This window comes from Sinohyriopsis cumingii, chromosome 16 (assembly GCF_028554795.1).
Source record: "Sinohyriopsis cumingii isolate HCF-2022 chromosome 16, ASM2855479v2, whole genome shotgun sequence".
In the NCBI taxonomy this organism is placed as follows: domain Eukaryota; kingdom Metazoa; phylum Mollusca; class Bivalvia; order Unionida; family Unionidae; genus Sinohyriopsis; species Sinohyriopsis cumingii.
This window is the reverse complement of record NC_142976.1, coordinates 91,462,971-91,470,458: the sequence shown is the minus strand read 5'-3', so window position 1 is coordinate 91,470,458 and position 7,488 is coordinate 91,462,971. Positions and strand designations below refer to the sequence as shown.

Below are 7,488 nucleotides of genomic sequence, written 5' to 3'. Positions count from 1 at the left end.
ATTTGATCGTTCATAGCGAATGTGCTATGAGCAAAATATATTCTGCACACTACACACTATATGAAGATAAATTAAATAAACTGTCTTGGATTTTTTGTCTTTTCTTATATAATCATTCCCTAGGAGATCAAATTAAAAATTATTTTCTCTCTCTAAATGTAATAAAATACATGCACATGCAAACATGGTTGTGTAGATGCGTTAAACAGCTGGAACGGAATATTATGAAATTCTAGTTCACATTGCTTGAAAATAGTTCCTCTGGTTATAACATACAACTGCATAAATTTAACAGTTGTGGCGTTACAATGCAATACAATCCATTTCTGATTGTCTTTTGCTGCAATCTTGTGTGTTTATTATGCTTCCAATTCGTAAAGTAAATGTGCTCCAAAGCTTCCAAGATTCTTATGGGTAAAACAAGCGATAATGGAAATGTAAACTTTGCCATATGCATTGTAAACTAGACAGTTGTCAAAAATTTTGCAACGTCGTCGTCAGTCCAATATTCTTCGCCAGTAGGAACTTGTTATCTTTTGTAATAGATCTGCTTTCACTTTAATTTCCTCTAGTATGTTTACGCGACCTTCCCAGCCAAATGTCGCCTCTCTCTTTTCGCTCTCAATCATAAGTCGAATATAGTTTACCTCATTTAATGGATTTGGTTTCAGAGCATCTTTCTCTAATTTATTGACGCTTTCCCTTACTGTCTTCATCATCGACATAACTTTTCTCCCTAACATTTTAAAAGCCAATGTAATCTTTTCTACCACTGATCTTTGCCTCTTTTTGTCAGCAACGGCAGATTCATACCTTTTCTTCAAATCATCATATGTCCTCTCTTCCTTTACGATGTAGGTTTCGTAATAGAAATTATTGTTTTTATGTTTCATCCAATGGCATTTGTCTGCGCATACACTACAAAAGCCGTCTACTGTCATGACGCGACACAGTCGTTTATCATTATCATCGGAGCGCGTGCAATTTCGATGACACGTAAAATTGCAGACAAGGCAATTTGTGACATACTGTTTATGTTTTGTTGAAACCCGTCGACTGCGAATTTCTTCGGAAATGTATGTAAATTTCCGGTTGGCTTCTATGTCTCTCTTATGTTTCTCTAATATTTCTGTTTCATATTTCATTGTGTTCAGCTGTTGCAGGCCGTCTCGAATTTGCGGTTGTAAGCATTCAATCGTATTTTCAATCCGTTTCCTTGCTGCTAAGACCTCTGAAGTTAGTTTGAGACTCTTTTGTTTTACATGGTTTAATTCCTGAAAAAAATTTCAAAACTTGCTATACCTAATTTCCAGAACATTTGGGCAAACTGTTTTGAGGAATCCGTGCTCACAAACAAAGCAGAATTGTTAAAATTAAAAGCCTCCTGATATGGGACCTTTCCTTCCTTTAAGGCTGCAAGAACTGGTGGTTCTTTGCCATCTGCAAATGTGATTAGGACAAATATGTTGTCTTTTACATCTTTACCAAATACAGATAAGATAGCGTCGAATATATATTTCTGAGTATACGTCAATCTTGCCAGGGGTGCTTGTATAGCGAAGCAAACTGCATCAACACTCTCTATACCTTGATCTCCAGGTGCCGTGAAGAACTCACGGATTTGATCCACAATCTTCTTGTCTTGTTCGATTCCTCGAGTGTCACCAAATCCTGGTGTATCGATGATATTCAAATTGTAGTCTAGCCGACTTCCAGGCATGTAGTTAACCACGTAGCATGTGATCCAATTTGTTTGCCAGATGGCCTACATAAATTAAAAAAATATTTGATATTATGCTGATTATTATTTCTCTTCTGCTAGTTACAATAAAAGAACGAAAAGTGGTCCTGAGTATCATTTCATTTTGTTTTATAGTGAATCTGATCATATATTTTGTTGACAGTGAATTTGATCATTATTACCCAGCAAACAAATTTAAACCCGTGATCTTCATGCAATTATATTTTTCTATAAATTCCTTTATAACAGATACATTCTTCTATCTAGGGATAGGAACAATGTTTAAAATAACTGTTTGGACATCAAAATAACACACATTTAAGCTTGAAAGTGCTTCAATGTCATTAAAGAACAAGTATCCAGTTCTAATGAGAATTACTTTTATCAGTTATATTGTTAATTATGTATGATAGCGTGAGTGCGGTTAAGGACCATTTTAAAGTCTGGAACATTCTTTTATGTACATTACCTATATAAATGTATTCTATATTTGCCAACGCTAGTTCATTATGATTCAAAATAAATGACATATCACACGGCGATAATTCATGTCTCGATATCATGATCAAGAAAAGAAATTTCTGATCCTGCAAAGTTTGAAGTAGCTTATGGTCTTGAATAACCACACATATTATATATTCATAAACGCAAACAATGGTATTTAAGATAATACACATATTACATATTCATAAACGAGTGAATATATATATATATATATATATATATATATATATATATATATATATATATATATATATATATATATATATATATATATACTTAGACAATGGTTTTTAAGGTAATAGCTGCGTATCTGCATTGAAAATAATTTGTATCCGTAGATAGGAGACTTTTTGAAAAGTGCTACGTAGATATAATTTAGAATAATTTAAATTCCGTCTTTCAAATATCTGCAGGTCTGTCTAAATTCTTTCCTTTAAACGGGATGTATTACACAAATTTGACTACTGAGAGTATAGATTCTTAAATAATCTGCCTGGCTTTGGCCGATCTGGTGGTTTTAATGTAAGCACTCCTGACAAACAGGAAATTTGCCTGATGCATGAGTGTGGCTTTCTGCTTTCTATATGCAAACCCCAATGCAGTCCCAGGCAAACGACGGTGTTTCTCTAAGTTGTTATCTGCGACAAATTTCTCTTCTTTAGCATATGACAAACATAACCTCCACTGGCGGAATTTTTTTGCGATTGTAATACCAGGATGGAAATGCAGGCGTACACTAATTATACCGATTTTGTCTTACGAAAGGTTTAAGAGGATGGATTTCTATTGCAATGTCCCAAATTAAATAGGAGACATTCTCAAGGACACGACCGAGAAGCATTCAGTTTATACTAGGTAATTGTCAGACGATTTTGCACGTAAAATATTTTCAAGTTTGAAACAAAACCAGGAACCGAAGTTTTGCATAACAATTGAAATAGTCTCTTGTCATGTTTTAATTCATTTCTAAAACAATTTACTTTTATTATGATGCTTTTTGTAAATGTTCTAAAATTTTAAAACATGTGGAATCGAGTTTAATTTTAATTCGTTTGGTAATTATACCATTATATAAGGCTTTTCCTGACTATAGGCAGAGTTTCGTACATTAACTTTAACAAAAGAGTCGTCAATTGCTTGTCACTTGGATTTTGATAAAACCAAGCCAATCATAGGAATTAAGGTTATAGGCCGTTGCCAAAAGACGTCCTTAAAATGTGAACGATACTAAAATTAATTTCGACGACATTAGATCAGTTAATTTTAAAAAAGCCTTTTAAGTAAAGATCATTTTATTTCTTGCGAAGCAATATTATAAAAAACACGATATTTTCAGAGTATAAATACCTTTATATGCATGCCATCAATCTGATAGATTCGTGAGTTATCTAGAAATAACCGAATGTCTCAGGGAAATTATTTTCCTTAGAGTTATGAACCATTACATCATAATTTATTGCTTACATATGTAAAGTACTATACAAGTTTACTACGATATTATATATCAAACGTATGGTATACATAGGATAAATTATCTTGTTATGCCATAGAGTATTATTGACTCATTTTAAATACATAAAGTCTCTTTAGGAAAATATTGTATTATTCATTTGATAGATATTCTGTTGTTCCGTCGTATATTAAGTTATACCACAGAAAGACTGTACATACCTAATTGGAATCGTTATGTTACCTACCTGTTGGTGTAACTTTGCTTTGTTGTCTTCAGTCAAATCAATCATGGTGAATCTATAGTCGTCCTCCCAAGTAACATCTACGATGTAGTTGATCATGCCATCAATCAATGTGCTTTTCCCTGCGCCTGTCGCCCCAACAACCATAATGGTCTATGTAGAACGAAGATGATCTATTTCACCTAGAAAATGTTGATGTAAATGCACATTTGTAGACAGATGACATCGAAGTACAATGTTTTACAGCAGATTTTATATATGCACATATGTGTCAAGTTCCTTTTTTAATTTAGATAAATTGTATTTCCTTTTTTAAAAGCATTGTATATACATTACTTTTTTAACTTCGTTGAAACAGCTGAAAATTCTTTACAATAAAATTGCGAATTCAAATCACTTTGATAACCCTTTAATAGTTTGGATTTTTTAAAAATGTAAAAATTTCACATTAAAGACTGGCTGACGAAAAAAAGAACAACTGAGGAGGATAAATATGGTATCCATATATGAGCAATATAACGAGTCGTACACTTTAGTTTTCCCGAAAAAACTGATCAACTATATACAGTAGATAGATGGATGGAATTATTTTTATATTAGAAAGGTACATATATGGAGATGCTGACGATAACTTAGTACCCTTGGTTCATGGTAGGTATCCTGAATTTAGTAAACACTTGTTTAGCAATGCATTGGTGGACAATAATAATAATAATAATAATAATAATAATAATGAAAATATCAAAGTAAAATGTGTTTAAATATCAAATCAGATTTCGCCTCTGAGCTGTCAACAGGCATAAAACATGGAAATGATATTCATAATAATATTCTGTATGTACCTGCGTAAATTTAACATCAAAGCATCAAAGCAGGACTACCCACCTAACATTCCTTTTCTTGTCATAGCTTTCTTGTTAGTCCTTTCATCGGAAAATGTAAGTGGTACTTTGTATCTCTGTGGGTTTGCCGAGCCTACTTCTGTAGCCATGGCCTTCATCCTTGTGGCTAGTGATTCCTGTGTTGTAACAGAATCACTTACTTCGCTAAACGGTCCTTCACTACCGTCTGAGAAAATGGTTCTAACTTTGAATTCGTAATTATGTTTGCTCTTCAAATCTTTCAAATCTAGCAATTCAGTTCCCTGTTCTGTGTTAACACTCAACCATTGAACATCTGTACATTTTCTGTATTTTACTTCATAGTAAGATACATTTTTAGTTCCTTCTGGCTTCTCCCACGACAAACACGCAGACGTTGCTGTCGTTCCTTGAGATACAACTTTCCCAGGTTCTTGAGGGTATCTTGTAATTAGAACATCGTCATTTATTTCACTGAAGGCGCTATCTTCGCCATTTTTGGTTTTATATCTTACGTTGAATTGGTAAGGTATGTTCTTTTTAAAATTTGAAATTGGAATTGGAATGAATGTAGCATTGTCATCAGTACATTTTAGCCCTGACCATCCCTTTTCGTTCTTTTGTTTCCACTGTATCTCAAAAAAGTCTACGTCTTGAACATCAGATGGCGAGACATCACAGATCATTACTAAATCTTCGCAGTTTCTTCTAACTTCTTTTGGTTTATCTGGTTTCTTGGTCATGATGATGATTACATCCTCACTTATTTTGCTGAATATACCTTCTACACCTTTTGTTGTCATCCAACGTACTTTGAATTGATAGGCAGTATTTCTGTCAAATTCTGTGGTTGGAATTTTAATTGCTGTAGAATTGTCATCGGTGCATTTCCGTCCTGTCCATCTCTTTTCTTCTCTTTTCTTCCAGTGTATTTCGAAGAAATCTACATCATACAGATCGGATGGCGAAACATCCCAGATTATTAACATATCATTATCGTTTATTGCAATTCCTTTTGGCTTACCAGGCTTCTGAGATATATTGATCATAATATGTTCACTTATGTCACTAAATGGGCTTTGTACACCTTCTGTAGTTGTCCATCGTACCTTGAATTGATAAGCTGTATTCTTTTCAAACTCTGTGATTGGAATTGTGATTGATGTAGAGTTGTCATCTGTATTTTTCTGTTTTGACCATCGTTTTTCTTCTGCTTGCTTCCATTGTATTGAAAAGAAGTCTACAGACTGAAGATCGGATGAAGGAACATCCCAGCTTAATAATAAATCATTATCGTTGTTTGTGACCCTTTTCGGTTTGTCAGGTTTCTGCGATGCATTGATAATAATAGTATCACTTATGTCACTAAACGGACCTTTCGCACCCTCGTTTGTGATCCATCGTACTTTAAATTGGTTGGCTGTGTTCATTTCCAATTCAGTAATTGGGATTGTAATTTTTGTAGAATTGTCATCCGTGCATCTCCGTCCTGACCATCTTTTCTCCTCTGTTTTTTTCCACTGCATTTCAAAGAAATATACAGCCTGATGAGCGGATGAAGGAACATCCCAGCTCAATAATATATCATTATCGTTGTTTGTGACCCTTTTCGGTTTGTCAGGTTTCTGCGATGCATTGATAATAATAGTATCACTTATGTCACTAAACGGACCTTCCGCACCCTCGTTTGTGATCCATCGTACTTTAAATTGGAGGCTGTGTTCATTTCCAAATCAGTAATTGGGATTGTAATTTTTGTAGAATTGTCATTGGTGCATCTCCGTCCTGACCATCTTTTCTCTTCACTTTTCTTCCACTGTATTTCGTATACATCTATATGTTGAGCAATGCAAGGTGAGACATCCCAGCTAATTATTAGATCTTTATTGTCTCTTGCAATTTCTTTCGGTTTTTCAGGTATCTTACTAGACTCTGGCATCATACTCTTGTATTTGTTCTCAGGATCCTCTAAAGCTGCAAACATGTAGTTTTCCTCATTGTCTATTCTTTGATATATCATTGTACTATCCTTTGTTAGTGATTCAATATTAGAGTCCAACATTTCAATTTTTAAGTGAATATGTTCTTTTTTCAGGTCTGGTTTGTTCTCTACTGTAACAATTACATTTGTTGCTATTTACAAAATATATTTTCCAATTTTATAACTCCTTGAATCCTGTAAAATATGAAGTATTTTTCTTATTTTTAAAAAGAATATTAACCTATTGCAAGACAAATGTCTGACTGTATTCAAAGTTTGCTACGTTTACGGAATGGCTCAAGAAAAAGGAGAATGAATATACCAGATGTTCCTTTCTGTTATGAACCTTAACTTCTAGTTTTATAAGTTATATGTTGCTGATGCATGGTTAAAAACATAAGTTTCAATGGGTACATATTTCTTATGTACTCAAATGTGTAACCGATACAATCTTCTAGGACTTAAAAATACGCATTCGACCATTCCTCAGTCACGTTACTGCTAGAATGTTGGTATGAGTTTTGCGATGTTCCCTTCCATTTTGGCGTTTCTCCTATACTACTTTGTATCTTGGAAACTGTATAGCTGACGGCTACATGCTAATTATATCCTTTGAAATGTATGTCATATACCTATCTTTCTTAGAAATATACATTTTGTAAGTTTATATAATGATGTTTACAAACAATCAAGATGCACAGGCGTATT

At 33.7% G+C, this 7,488-nt stretch overlaps 1 pseudogene; it reads right to left on the bottom strand.

Moving 5' to 3' along the window:
• Positions 1–497: 497 nt before the first annotated feature.
• LOC149780987 (uncharacterized) lies at positions 498–4,086 on the bottom strand (annotated as a pseudogene).
• Between the last annotated feature and the right edge of the window lie 3,402 nt (positions 4,087–7,488).